Source organism: Eschrichtius robustus, chromosome 9, assembly GCF_028021215.1.
Source record: "Eschrichtius robustus isolate mEscRob2 chromosome 9, mEscRob2.pri, whole genome shotgun sequence".
NCBI classification, from domain to species: domain Eukaryota; kingdom Metazoa; phylum Chordata; class Mammalia; order Artiodactyla; family Eschrichtiidae; genus Eschrichtius; species Eschrichtius robustus.
This window is the reverse complement of record NC_090832.1, coordinates 115,988,795-116,004,123: the sequence shown is the minus strand read 5'-3', so window position 1 is coordinate 116,004,123 and position 15,329 is coordinate 115,988,795.

Genomic DNA, 15,329 nt, shown 5'->3' with positions numbered 1-15,329 from the left:
CAAGGATAGTATATGAACATTAATATATGAATAACATAAACAATTTTATGCCAATGAAATCTACAACTTAGACGGAATTGATGAATTTCCTTGAATGATACAAACTCCCAATGCTCAACCAAGAAGAAAAAGATAACATGAGCAACCACATTCCTTTTAAAGTAATTGAACTTGTAGTATAAAACTTTCCCACCATGAAAACTCCAGACCCAAATGGCTTACCAGTGTATTGACAATTTTTAAGAAGAAATAATATCAATTCTAACCAACTCTTTCAAGAAAATTGAAGAGGAGGGAATACTTCCCAACTCATACTATATCCTGCTACTAAAACCAAACAGTTATAAGCAAAGATAACTATAAACCAGTGTCCTTCATAACCATAGATTGAAATTTTCTATCAAAATTTTAGCAAAGTGAATCTGACAGTATCTAAAAAGCATAATACATCATAACCAAGTGGTATATCCCGAGTGTAAAGTTCACTTAACATTCAAAAATTGATCAATGTAATTCACCATATTAACAAACAAGGAAGAAAAAAGACCACAATGATCATTTCAGTAGATGCAGAGAAGGCATTTGACAAAATTACAGTCATTCCTGATAAAGACTTTTGACAAATGGGATAGAAGGGAATTCTCTCTGTCTGATAAAGACATCAACGAAAAGCCTATGGTTAACATCACATTATATTTAATGTAAAAGAGTTAATGCATTTCTCTTAAATTAAGAATGAGACAGGGGTCTCTGCTCTCATTATTTTTATTCAACATTTAACTGTAGGTTTTAGCCAGTGCAATAAGGAAATACAAAAATGTAAGGCATCCACACTGGAAAGGGAGAATAATTAAAATTTCTTATTCATAGGCATGATCATCAATGTAGAAAATCCGATGAAATCTCAAAAAAAGCTATTAAAACTAACAAGTTTACCTAAATTTCAGGATTCAACCTGAATATATAAAAACCAATTATATTTAGGTATTTTAGCAGCATACTATCAGAAATTGATATTTTAAAAATCATGCCATTCACAATAGTATCTTAAAAATAAGAAATTGTTAGGGATTAAATTTGACAAGAGATGCGAAAGACTGGTACACTGAAACTACGAAATACTGATGAGAGAAACTAAAGAACTAAATACATGTAGAATATACCATGTTCATTAACCAGAAGACTCAATATGAAGAAAGCAATTATCCCCAAATTGATTTATAAATTCAACATAATCCCTATCAAAAGGCCCAGAAAACTTGTTATAAATGGACACGTTGATACTAAAATTTATATGGAAATGCAAAGGACATAGAATAGCCAAAGCAAACTTGACAAAGAAGAACAATATAGGAGGACTTCCTTTACCTGATTTCAAACATTGTATATGGCTACAGTTAACAAGCAGTGTGCTGTTAGCATAAAGAAATAGATTAAATTATTTATGGACAACTGATTTTAACAAAAGTGCAAAAGCATGAATGGAGAAAGCATAGATTTTGTTTTCACAAATGGTGCTGGAACAATTGGATTTCCATATGAAAAGAAAAAAAGAAAAATGAAAAGATACTTCATATTTTATGCCAAAATTAGCTCAAAATGGAGCACAGACCTAAATGTAAAACCTAAAACTATAAAATAACTTAAAAGAAAACACAAAGGGGGCTTCCCTGGTGGCGCAGTGGTTGAGAATCTGCCTGCTAATGCAGGGGACACGGGTTTGAGTCCTCGTCTCGGAAGATCCCACATGCCGCAGAGCAACTGGGCCCGTGAGCCACAACTACTGAGCCTGCACGTCTGGAGCCTGTGCTCTGCAGCAAGAGAGGCCGCGATAGTGAGAGGCCCACACACCGCGATGAAGAGTGGCCCCCGCTTGCCACAACTAGAGAAAAGCCCTCTCACAGAAACGAAGACCCAACACAGCCAAAAATAAATAATAAATAAATTAATAAAAAAAGAAAACACAAGACATCATTGATACCTGGAGTCAGGCAAAGATTTATTAAAGACAACAACAGAAGCACAATCCCTAAAACTAAAAGTGATAAATTGGACTTCATCAAAATTTAAAATCCCTGCTCATCAAAAGCAGCAATTTTTTAACTTCTGTTTAAAAATTAAAGGACAAGCCACAGATTGGAAGAAAATATTATCAAATAATATATCAGGTAAAGAATTTGTATTCAGAATATATAAACAAGTCCTTCAGTTCAATAATAAGAACATAAACAACCCAATTAAAAAATATGCAAAAGAGTTGAATAAGTATTTTGCCAAAGAAAATATACAAATGGCCAATAAGTATTGAAAAGATGATCAATACCATGTCATTAGGAAAATGAAAATTAAAACCACAATTAGATGCAACTATACATCAACCAGGATTGATATAACCAAAAAGACCAACAAGGGCAAGTGTTGGTAGGTTGTGGAAAAACTAGGACCCTTGTGTCTTGCTGGTGGGAATGTATCAGGTACAGCCACTTTGAAAAACAATAGGTCAGTTTCTTAAATATTAAACCTAAACATACCATACATTTCAATAATTATATTCTTAGATAATAACCTACCTGAAAGAAATGTCCACAAAAAGGCTTGTGCATGAATGTTCATAGCACCATTATTCATAATAGTCAAAAACTGGAAACAATCCAAATGTCCATAGAGTGAGGGATGTACCAACAAAATGTGAATATCTATACCGTGGAGTATTATCCAGCAATAAAAAGGAATGAAATACTAATGCATGCTGTAGCACAGGTGATCCTCTAGCCAGGCTCTCAAGGCTAGACTGTAGGATTCCATGTATCTGAAATTTCCAATAAGAATCCATCTATAAAAACAGTAAGCAAATCACTGGTTCCCTCGGCCTTGGGTTTGGAATAATGAGTGGTTACAAATAGATTTAAGGGATCTTTTTCGGTGGTGGAAGCTTCTAAAACTAGATTTGGATTATGGATGCACAATTCTATAACTTTACTAAGAATCATTTAATTATCACTAAGAAGGATCTTATTATATATAAATTATAATAAGGGTGTTTACTAAAAGACTGTATGAATATCTATTCTCACATTCCTTCCAGATTGCCTTAAGCAAACTAATAACAAAAGTAAATGTAATGACTTTATATTAATGATTTTTTCAGTAAGAAATTTTATAAAGAAATAGCCAATCTGGGCTTTTTTTTTTTTTTAGTTTGGATAACTATATAAACTACTGCTTTTCTTTTCTAGAAAACAAAACTGTAAGCAAGCAAAAAATTTGCAAGACGAATTATTCATCTTCAGCAGTTTTACACCAGTATATATTTGTCAAACTCTAGAAGCTATCACAATCCTACAGTGTAGATAGATGAAACATTTTGGCTCATCTCAAAAGAAACTTAAGGCAGCATTGAGTCTCAAAAGTCAACTAATCTCAGAATTGGAAGAAAACTTTTCCTTAATGGCAACTCACTGACGTCTAAATTCCCCCCTTGACCACTCCCAAGAGCTCATCAGATCTCTGCTGGAGGACTTTTCACAGAAGCAGAGAACTTGTTGTGCCCAAGAGGGAAAATTTCATCTTTGCAAAGCACTGACAGCCAGAAAAACCAACCATGGACTTTCTGTAGCTTCCATCCACAATGTGAAGCTGCTAGGAGGGAAGAGAGGTACACCAGTCTCTAGATGCCCTGGCCTCTATACTTCACACATGCGCACCACACAAGTAGTGTAGTGTATATAAAACACGTGGATGGAAACAATCCACATCTTAGAGCCCCGAGTCTCCTTTGGATACAAGTTCCTTGAGAGGAGAGACAACGTTCATCATGTTCACCAGGTATCCATAGAGCCCATCAGTGTGCCTGGGAATTTAGGAACTCAATCAATAATTTCCAACTAAACTTATAATTTTATAACACAAACAAGCATCTGTAAATCTCCTGAACAATTTTCCCACATGTCTATTCCATAAACATTTACTTTATGCTGTTGTTTTGCAGAAATTCATATCTTTTTGTTATATGTGATTTATAAAAACAATATGGGAAAGTATTAGAATAGGTTGTTAGGGACAAGGTGAGGAAGTTAGTAATTTTACTGATGTGACTAAAAATGACCTTGCAACTTGCCACATGATGGAAAGTGAACTTTTTTTTATAGCTACTTTTAGTATTAGAAAATACTATTGTGACAATGTTTATCACCAAGTTATCAGAAGGCATAAATCATGAGGATTTTTTTTTAATATTGGAGTATAGTTGAGATACAATGTTGTGTTATTTCAGCTGTACAGCAAATTGATTCAGTTTACATATACATATATCTATTCTTTCTCAGATTCTTTTCCCATATAGGTTATTACAGAATATTGAGTAGAGTTCCCTGTGCTATACAGTTGGTCCTTGTTGATTATCTATTTTATATATGTATATGTATATATATGTCTGTATATGTTAATCCCAAAGTCCTAATGTATCCCTCCTCAACACCTTTCCCCTTTGGTAACCATAAGTTTGTTTTCTATGTCTGTGAGTCTGTTTCTGCTCTGTAAACAAGTTCATTGGTATCATTTTTTTACATTCCACCTATAAATGATATCATGTGGTATTGGTCTTTCTCTGTCTGACTTACTTCACTTAGTATGATAATCTCTAGGTTCATCCATGTTGCTGCAAATGGCATTATTTCATTCTTTTTATGGCTGAGTAGTATTCCATTGTGTGTATGTACCACCTCTTCTTTATCCATTCATCTGTCAATGGACATTTAGGATGCTTCCAAGTCTTGGCTATTGTAAATCGTGCTGCTATGATCATTGGGGTGCATGTATCTTTTCAAATTATGATTTTCTCCAGATACATGCCCAGGAGTGGGATTGCTGGATCATATGGTAGCTCTATTTTTAGATTTTAAAGGAACCTCCATACTGCTCTCCATAATGGTTGTACTAATTTACATTCCCACCAACAGTGTAGGATGGTTCCCTTTTCTTCACACCCTCTCCAGCATTTATTGTTTGTAGACTTTTTGATATGGCCATTCTGACTGATGTGAGGTGATACCTCATTGTAGATTTGATTTGCATTCTCTAATAATTAGCAATGTTGATCATCTTTTCATGTGCTTTTTGGCCATCTGTATGTCTTCTTTGGAGAAATGTCTATTTAGACCTTCTGCCCATTTTTTTATTGAGTTATTTGTTTTTTTGATATTGAGCTGCATGGGCTCTTTGTATATTTTGGAGATTAATCCCTTGTCATTCGCATTGGTTGCAAATATTTTCTCCCATTCTGTAGGTTGTATTTTCATTTTGTTTATGGTTTCCTTTGCTGTGCAAAAGTTTTAAGTTTCATTGGGTCTCATTTGTTTATTTTTGTTTTTATTTCCATTACTCTAGGAAGTGGAGCAATAAGATATTGCTACAGTTTATGTTGAAGAGTGTTCTGCCTATGTTTTCCTCTAGGAGTTTTATAGTATCCAGTCTGACATTTAGGTCTTTAATCCATTTTGAGTTTATTTTGAGTGTATGGTATTAGAGAATGTTCTAATTTCATTCTTTTACATGTAGCTGTCCAGTTTTCCCAGCACCACTTATTGAAGAAACTGTCTCTTCTCCATTGTATATTCTTGCCTCCTTTGTCATATTAATTTACCATAGGTGCATGGGTTAATCTCTGGACTTTCTATCTGTTCCATTGCTCTATATTTCTGTTTTTGTGTCAATACCATATTGGTTTGATTACTACAGCTATATATATAGTCTGAAGTCAGGGAGCCTGATTCCTCCAGCTCTGTTTTTCTTTCTCAAGATTGCTTTGGCTATTTGGGGTCTTTAGTGTTTCCATACAAATTTTTAGATTTTTTTGTTCTAGAACTGCTAACAATGCCATTGGTAATTTGACAGGGATTCCATTGAACCTATAGATTGCCTTGGGTAGTATAGTCATTTTGACAATATTGATTCTTCCAATCCAAGAACATGGTGTATCTTTCCATCTGTTTGTGTCATCTTTGATTTCTTTCATCAGCATCTTATAGTTTTTAAAGTACAGGTCTTTTGTCTCCTTAGGTAGGTTTATTCCTAGGGGTTTTTTTTTTTGTTTTTTAATGTAATGGTAAACTGATGAGCTCTAGTAGTTTTCTGGTAACATCTTTAGGATTTTCTATGTATAGTATCATGTCATCTCCAAACAGTGACAGTTTTACTTCTTCTTTTCCAATTTGGATTCCTTTTATTTATTTTTCTTCTCTGATTGCTGTGGCTAGGACTTAGAAAACTATATTGAATAAAAGAGGTTAGAGTGGACATCCTTGTCTTGTTCCTGATCTTAGAGGAAACATGTTTTCAGTTTTTCACCACTGAGTATGATGTTAGCTGTAGATTTAGCTGTAGGTATATGGCCTACCTATGTTGAGGTAGGTTCCCTCTGTTCCCACTTTCTGGAGAGTTTTTATTACAAATGGGTGTTGAATTTAGTCAAAAGCTTTTACTGCATCTATCGAGATAATCAAATGGTTTTTATTCTTCAATTTTATAATGTGGTGTGTCACATTGATTGTTTTATGGATATTGAAAAATCTTTTCATCCCTGGGATAAGTCCCACCTGATCATGGTATATGATCCTTTTAATGTATTGCTGGATTTTATTTGCTAGTATTTTGTTGAGGATATTCGTGTCTATGTTCATCAGTGATATTGGTCTGTAATTTTCTTATTTTGTGGTATCTTTGCCTGCTTTTGGTATCAGGGTGATGGTGGCCTCATAGAAAGAGTTTGGGAGTGTTCCTTCCTCTGTAGTTTTTTGGAAGAGTTTGAGAAGGATTGGTGTTAACTCTGCTCTAAATGTTTGATAGAATTCGCCTGTGAAGCCATCTGGTCCTGGACTTTTGTTCGTTGGGAGTTTTTTAATCACACTTTCAATTTCAGTACTTGTAATTGGTCTGTTCGTATTTTCTATTTCTTCCTAGTTCAGTCTTGGAAGATTGTACGTTTCTAAGAATCTGTCCATGTCTTCTAGGTTGTCCATTTTATTGGCATATAGTTGCTTGTAGTAGTCTCCTTTGTACTTCTGTGGTGTCTGAACTGTACAGTGATAACAATAGTCATAGGAATCACCAACCTGTGCTCCTGGGAGTGCTCTCTGAATTATTAAAGTAATTGTAAAGTAATAATACCTGTTACTGTTCCATATAGAGAAGCAACATTTGTAATAAATAAAAACACACAATTTTAGAAGTCAAAAGTCCCACATTCTTAAATGAAAAACCATAGGCAGTTCTTTCACAACAGAAGTAATTCTTTCAAGTTAAAGACAATTGCTGAAATTAAAAGTTACTTTGCTGCATGGTACATCTTCTTCAAAAGCATTAAGTCCAGTCTGGATCACTCTTTTACACTTTGATTGGATGATTTAGTAAAGAATATATTCTGTATAACTTTTTTTTCATGGCCAGCAATTCTGGATTAAATAACCTTGTCAAGGGCTCTATTTAAATCTTTACGTTTCAAAGATGGAATTTTTAGCCTTAAAGTTTATATTCTTAGTCCTTTTCAACCAGTGTGTCTCCTGAACTAGCTTAGTGTAAATAGGCTATAGAAAGTCTTAGAAATCATTGAAAAATTTGATTATAAAAGAATAGCAAAATTATATTTCCTGATTTTAAAAAAAATTGGTTAATTACTCTCGTTTCTCTTTGAGGACCAGAACCAGGAAGATTACATCTAAAATTTAGTCTGTGAATTTTAACATTGACCTAGCATACAGCATAAAGTTGCATTTTTTGTTTTCAGCTTCCTCTTATGCATGTGTGTTAAGGGCAACTGAGATTAAAAAGGAGAAAGGAATCATTCTTATTTTGACACTGTTACAGTTTTGGTAACTAGTATTCAAAAGGGCGGAAGTGTTTGCCTCTTTTATTTCCACTATGAGAGAATTTAGTGAGGTCATTAAGACTATGGTCACACAGCTTCAACTGCAGTACGCCAGATATTACATCATGAGAGATGTCAAAAGTCCAGAGGATTTTCGTATATAATAAAAGCAGAATTTTTGAAACTCTGAGTACAAAGGAGCCTGATTGACATTATCTATAATCTGAACAGTAAAATCTTCTCTTGCAAAACTATCAGTACACTGCTGAATTTATTATGCATATTATTTCTAACATCCAAAACTAAATACTTAATTTTTTATAATACTTGTTTATTTTATGACATTACTATTAAATTTTTATTATCTACCTGAAAAACAAATCCACATTCAAGTCTGGCTCATATTAGCTGTGGTCAAATCATGCAACAACTTCACTTTGCTTGTCTCTGACCACAGCATTATAAATCCTGTCACAAATACACCAAAAGACAATTGTGAAGATCAAACAAGATAGTGGACATGAAGGTGACTGGGAAGTTCTGAAGTGCTGAACGAAAGTGAGAGAGAAACCTTGCGTTAAATTGCTGGAAATGCGCTTATCCATGTTTATTAAATTATGTAAGTTAATTCTTTGATGACCAAAATATTCAATTCCCTGTGAATAGCAGACTTGCTCTATTTTTTTCATGCCTTCAATTTTACAAATGACTGTCATTATTCAATGGGACAAAGCACATGCCTTATATACTAGAATGAATACTTTATACCAATAAAGTACAGAGCATTCTATCCGTGTAATAAACACTTAATAAATATATTTATTTGAAGAGATGGTCTCCAACATCCTTAAATTATCATTTGGGAGGAAATTCTTTCTAGGATAACTTTTGCAAATGATCTATATGTTCATTTATTTTCATTTAAAATATAGCATGCATAATTCTTAAATGATTTTTGAATCTTGAACACTTTTGGGAATCTCAAAATGTGAGAAAATCTGGATCTAGTAAAAAGTATATATGCACACACATTTGAAATTCTGCAATTCTGCTTACAATATCAGGAGATTCACAGACTCCTTGCAGCCTAAGAATTGACCTATAGTCTACAGACCCCAAGTTAGGAATCCCTGCCTTAAACTTTTATGAAAATTCTTAATTAACACAATTAGAGGCCATAGAATAAATTAAGCCCCTCCACATATGGGGAGGGGTGTGGGTGTTTAAACAGGACTTCTGTACATTTGCAAATTTGCATCTCTTATTCTGGCTGGAAGGGTTTATCCAGCAAACAAACAAGCACAAAGTCATTATTCAATATGAGATAGCATTTGTAAACAGTAATGAGGTAGAAAATTAATTAAATGTGGCTGAAAATTATAAATTAGTTAATGTTACCTCAAAATTCTGTTAGTTAATAGATACTGCAGGATGGGGTGGGGATGGGGAATCTTTCTGAAGCCCTTTACCTTTTGCAAAAGTATCCCTGGAATTCAATACAGCAGCCATAAAAGTGTTCCAGGTACTCAGGTCAAAGCCTGTCTTTCCTTTCTTTGGAAATTAACAATAGTACCAAGTAATCTGCATAATTCCTATAAATCTTGTGATGTGCTGTCAATGAAATCTAAGTAAGTTTATTAATGTATCTAAGGACCCCAGCTCTTTCTGCCACGCCCTGCTGGGAATTTGACTCTCTCCTACAATAGTACTAATTAAAATCTTGCCTACGGACATCCAAATTCAGTGTGCACTAGATTATTTTCCATGAAAGGAAAACCGTAATTTTAACAAGAAAAAGTGTTTTAATTCTCAACCATTTCAATACAAATATAATCACCAGCATAAGTGAGACCTCCCCCTGGATTAATCAGGTAACTAAGCCACATATGCCTGTTTGTTTTTGCTTTCTATTTCAGAAAAAAAATACTCTATGGGAACAGGTTAAGTTCTTTACGTGACTCAATCTCTTTTATAGTTCTCTGCAGCTAAAATATTTCACAATTAACTACAATCAGATTTTTTCTTTCATTTGGAAAGAGCTTTTATACATGGCCCACCTGGAAAATTCCTTTTGAGCTTAAAATTGATATGTGCTTATATTATAACAGATTGTGTAATCACTGGATCTAAAACACTCAACGGCCTGCTGTGTTTAGGAATTAATATTCATATCCCACAGGTAGGCTCCTTGTCAGGTTTTCTAGGGAATTAGTCTTTATTTCCATCCTTCCTTATCCAAAAAACAAAACAAAACAAAAAACAAAAAAACAGATTTCTCCTGAAACTAAATTTGTTTGAAGATTTTTTTTCCCCAGACACCTGCAAGGCCAGAATATATTGTTTTAACCCTAAAACATTGAACACTAATACAAAAAATCTAACACTTATATGTTAGGAAGTACTCTGCTTTTTGTCTTTAGAAAAACCTTCAATTTTAGTAAAACCTTCAGTTTTAGTAAAAATAATAAGATGAACCAAGAATTTGGCAGCCAAGGAGATTTGACATATAGATATTTTTTTAATATTTTAAAATTTGTAGTAGAAACATTCTTTCTCATCCCTCCCATTGCCACACCATTCCCTCATGTCAAATCAACAATTTTGATACTATTTCAAAACTGCTACAGAGAGAAACATGTTTTAAGAGCAAGAAGCAGCCTTTGCCAAGTGGAAGGGTATCTCTTTCCTCCAGCCACGGATTAAGACTGAGCCTGGCCTCCCAAAAGTGCGATACATGTTTCAGTGTCACCAGGAGATTTGAGGGAAGTGGCAGAAGGCAAAGTGTCTCTCAGGCCCCACCTGGAGCTTAAGTAGACCGTTGTGAAAACCCAGCAAAACCTAGGAAAATGTCCAGAAAGACCTATTTGGTACCATCCTTTCCCTCCACTCATCTGGTTGGTCTTGCCTTCCCAACTTCAGGAAAATCCAGCTACGAGGTCATCTGTGCCCACAGCGCCACAAAGTATGCACAACAAATGCTGACAAATGACGGGAATTATGCCTGTGATGTCTGCAAAGGGGGGTGACCCACCTGCTCTGCTCTGTTCATCTCTGCATCTCTGGGCTCCAGCACCCGACCTTCCTCATCACAGACGCTCAGTCAACCCTGGTGAGGACGTAGATGAATATTGACTGAAGACACCTTGAAAGTATCCATCCTCCGCAGGGGATTGCGGGATTTAACACGTGTCGGAGCGGCAAGCTGAAGTGATAAAGACTAGGAGGTGGGGCTTCCCTGGTGGCGCAGTGGTTGAGAGTCTGCCTGCCAATGCAGGGGATATGGGTTCGAGCCTTTGTCTTGGAAGATCCCACATGCCGCGGAGCAACTAGGCCCGTGAGCCACAACTACTGAGCCTGCGTGTCTGGAGGCTGTGCTCCGCAACAAGAGAGGCCACGACAGTGAGAGGCCCGCGCACCACGATGAAGAGTGGCCCCCGCTCACCACAACTAGAGAAAGCCCTCGCACAGAAACGAAGACCCAACACAGCCAAAAATAAATAAATAAATAAATAAATTTAAAATGCATTAAAAAAAAAAAAAAAGACTAGGAGGTGGACTTTGATGACCAGTCAGCCTGGTGGGAGATGCACAGGTGTCCCAGGAGACCACCAAAGGCCCAGGATCACCCTGTGAACGTACCTCTCAGGAGGTTCTGCCCCTTCGGGGTGGGTGCCCCCTGGATGTCTTCCGGTCCTCCGTTAAGGGATGGAAGAACCCCTGGCCCTGACTCCGTTATGTTCTCCCTCAGGTCACAGAATGAGCTAGTAGGGTGCTGTGGACCGAATGTCTGTGTCCCCTCAAAGTTCCTATGCTGAAGCCAGCCCCCCAATGTGATGGTATGAGGAGGAGGGGGCTTTGGGAGGTTATTAGGTCATGAGGGTGGAGCCCTCCAGAGTGGGATCAGTGCCTGTATCAAAGATGCCCCTCAGAGCTCCCTGGCCCCCTTCCCCGGGTGAGGTTATAGCGAGAAAAGGGCCATCTATGAACCGGTAAGTGGACTCAGCAGAACCTGACCAGGCAGGCACCTCCATCTTCCCAGCCTCCAGAACTGTGAGAACTAGATGTTTATTGTTTAAGCCACTCAGTCTATGGCATTTTTGTTATAGCAGCCAGAACAGACTAAGACACATGGCAAAGCCTGGAAGGTGGGCTGGAGCAGACAGTGGACACAGGAGAGAGTGTCTGGGGATCTTGAATGTTTGAAGACAAGTGAGAAGAAGCTGGCCTCTTCAAGATTTTTATGCTCTAGGAAACCTGGGAAGGCGTCCCTGCTTGATCACAGGCACTGGCGGTGGACGAGGGAGGGGAGGGCCGAGCCCTATGCCAGCTTCAGAGATGGAGGCAGTTCCTTAGAATTCCACGTCCCCTGGAAGGGGAGGCTCCCCCCTTGACCATCCCCAAAGGTGGGCAGGCACTGGACACCTGCGAATTTCTCTTTAGCAGGACAGGAAACCCTTCCTTCCAACGTCTCACCCTGGCACTCCATCTCCTGCGTGTGTACTTTCATTTCCAGGCACACCCCACGTACGCCCTGCTCCCTCATCATGTTTCAGTATTTTGTGTCATTATTATTTCGCTAATTAGCTAGATTGCTAGGGCACTGAACCAAATCAAATCGGCAACCTTTTTCACTGGTGTGCCCCATCTGTCGTAGTTACACAGTTTTAAAGCGTTACTCACCAACCCCCAGAGACCTGGCGATTGAGGAGAAGGGCGCATCTCCCTTTAGACAGGGGTGCTCCTGTGCTTGTCTCTACCTCTCGGCAGTGTTCACATGATCGTGACTCACAGAAGTGATGAGGGAATATATGAATTAACAAGGTGACAGTTCCCGAGCCCTGCTCCCAGTGTGATTCATGCGGCAAACTATAGTCGGGGGAAAGGGGGTGGAGAGGCCAAATGAGAAACAGTAATTTCCACGGCGTGGGAATTGTTACATTTTTGAAACGAAGTCAGACACACGAGTACCAGAAAGGCGGGTGCCCCATACGCCCTCAGAGAGCCCGCAGTGTTTTTGAGGATTTTTGAGCACCCGCGATTATAGGACACTGTAAAGAAGTCGCTGAGGGGTAGGTGGTTGTTGAAGTTTGGACACAGGTTATTTATTTAGGAGTGCCGACATTGGGAAAGTCATTGCTGCGCTTTGAAAGAGAAGATTAGTGAATCCTAATGGTAAACGGAGGGGCCTGGGGCGGGGTCTTGGAAGGGGGTTAGAATTCTCCGGAACTGGACTCCAGTGGCGAGCAGGACGGGCCCTCGGTACCCGCTGCATCGGGCTCCGTGGTCCGCGGGGGCAGGTCCGATGCCCCCGGGCTCGGGCATCCACGTGGACTCGCGCTTTTCCTCTCCTGCTCCTCGAGCCGCCACAGGGAACCCCTGACTGGGAACCCCGGGCCTGCTCCCGCGGCTGGGCCGAGCTAGAGCGCAGGTGCTTCCCTGGCGCAGGTGCCTCCGTGAAATTGGCGGGAAGGAAGGATGCGCGCCTGGGTTCCCAGCGCGCGCGCGGTGCGCAGAGCAGAGGATGCCCCCGTCCACATGTGCGCCCTGCATGCAAGCTGGCGGCTACCTGAGTTGCTGTGGGCGCCGTCACTCTGCGCGGTCACCATGTGTTTCAATTGCTGTTTGCTGCTAAAAGAGCCTTTTGGAAAGAGGTCACCAGATTTTCCCTATTTGTTTCTTTTTGTTGGTTTGTTTGTTGTTATATATAGCTGTCTCACTATGCTGTACACCTGAAACTAACTCAACTTTGTAAATCAACTACACATGTATATATATATGGCTCATTACATATGAAAATTAATTTTGGTCATCCCTAGGATTGAGAGGAAATAATTTGAAAGACTTGAAGATGCATGCCCCACAATACATATTTTACTGTCTATTGCTTTGTAACACCTTGAATACAGTGTAAAGATCTACACTTATTGTATGAAAATGCACCATATTGAAAGATAAAGACAACACAAGAACTGCACAAAAATTCTTGACAGCATGATTGCTGTCCAAAAGAGGCAAGAAGAACTCTTGAGAAATGGCAGGTTATGTGATTGTAGCAGTTTGCAATGCACAAATGTTTCTAAAACTCTCCTGGAATTCCTGCCTGGTTGGTTTAGCACCCAGACTGCCCACTGTGTTTTCCTGTGATCAACCCAGCTTAGAGCTTGAGAATCTTGTCATCAAGATCACTGAGCTGATTGGTGGCTTCACACAAGACAACCGACAGGAAACCCGGCATAAAGAGAAGGCAGACTCTCCGGCCTTTCCATACTGAACCTCATGAATGTGAAAACTTATTTATTATCAATTTTAAGGGGAAAGTTTTTTTGTGGAGCTGAGCACCAAAAAAACACTGAGTTATGCCAAAACTATACCAATGCCATTAAAATGGAGTAATTTTAATAATAATTTCAGCCGCCAGTCGAGTTATTAGGATGCTAGGAAATAAGGCAGTTCCCTTCAAGCACTGCTTTATAACAGGGCGGCTGAGTGGGTTCCTTCAGCTTTCTCAGCATTAAGGTCTATGCTCACAAAAAAGCAGAGAGGAGATACTCATCATTTATGGACTAGAACATGTAATTATTTTAAGTTAAGATTGAAAGAATGTAAACAAAGCAAGCCAGAGTATTCAGAGAGGAAAAGTTAAGTCAACAGATGCCAGTGTTGCAGCTGGAAGATTTTTTTCTTTATCAGGGTGATTTTACATAATTACTTTATGAAAGAACAGGCTGCCCCACAGATGAGCAAGCCGGGGCTCAGGTTAAATGACTTATTAAGATCATAGAACTGTAATGAAAAAAACTAGAAGAAAGACACATTGCCATGCACATAACTACATCTTACTAGACCTTTGGTTTTTTTTAAACAGGGGAGCTAGGCTTAAAACCTAAGTTCTTTAAATCTCCAAATCCCAGGCCCTTTCCATCACCAGACAGTGACTGTTAATAACCCCAATATGTGATCTTGAGGATCAAGGTAAGAACTGCAATATATTCAGTCATAAAAAATGAAATGAAAGAAACTGACATAAGGAGAACCTCTTCAAAAATTTGAGTCTCACTTCCTTGATTTTACTCTCCTATATCACTCTTCCTTTTAATTTAAATTGTTTTTCCTTTTAATTTTTTTCTATTTCCATTAAAGATATATCCTTAAAATAGTATTTAGGAAAGACATAAAGGAAAAAATTACATATTTGTTCTATGCTAAAAGACTACTGCTGATAATGTGGAATAATTCATTTTACTTTTTTCCCTAGAGTTAGTTTTTTAAAATTATTATTATAATTATACTGGATACCCAATTATAAGTTTTTAGTGGATTTCTGCTGTAATTACCCAGTTATTATGAAAAATTGAGTCAACAATAAGAAAACAGCCTGAAACTAAAAAGTCAATAAATATGTCATATAAGCAAACTTAGATCAACATTTCCTTAGGTGTGTACCATAAAACACTAGATCCACGAATTG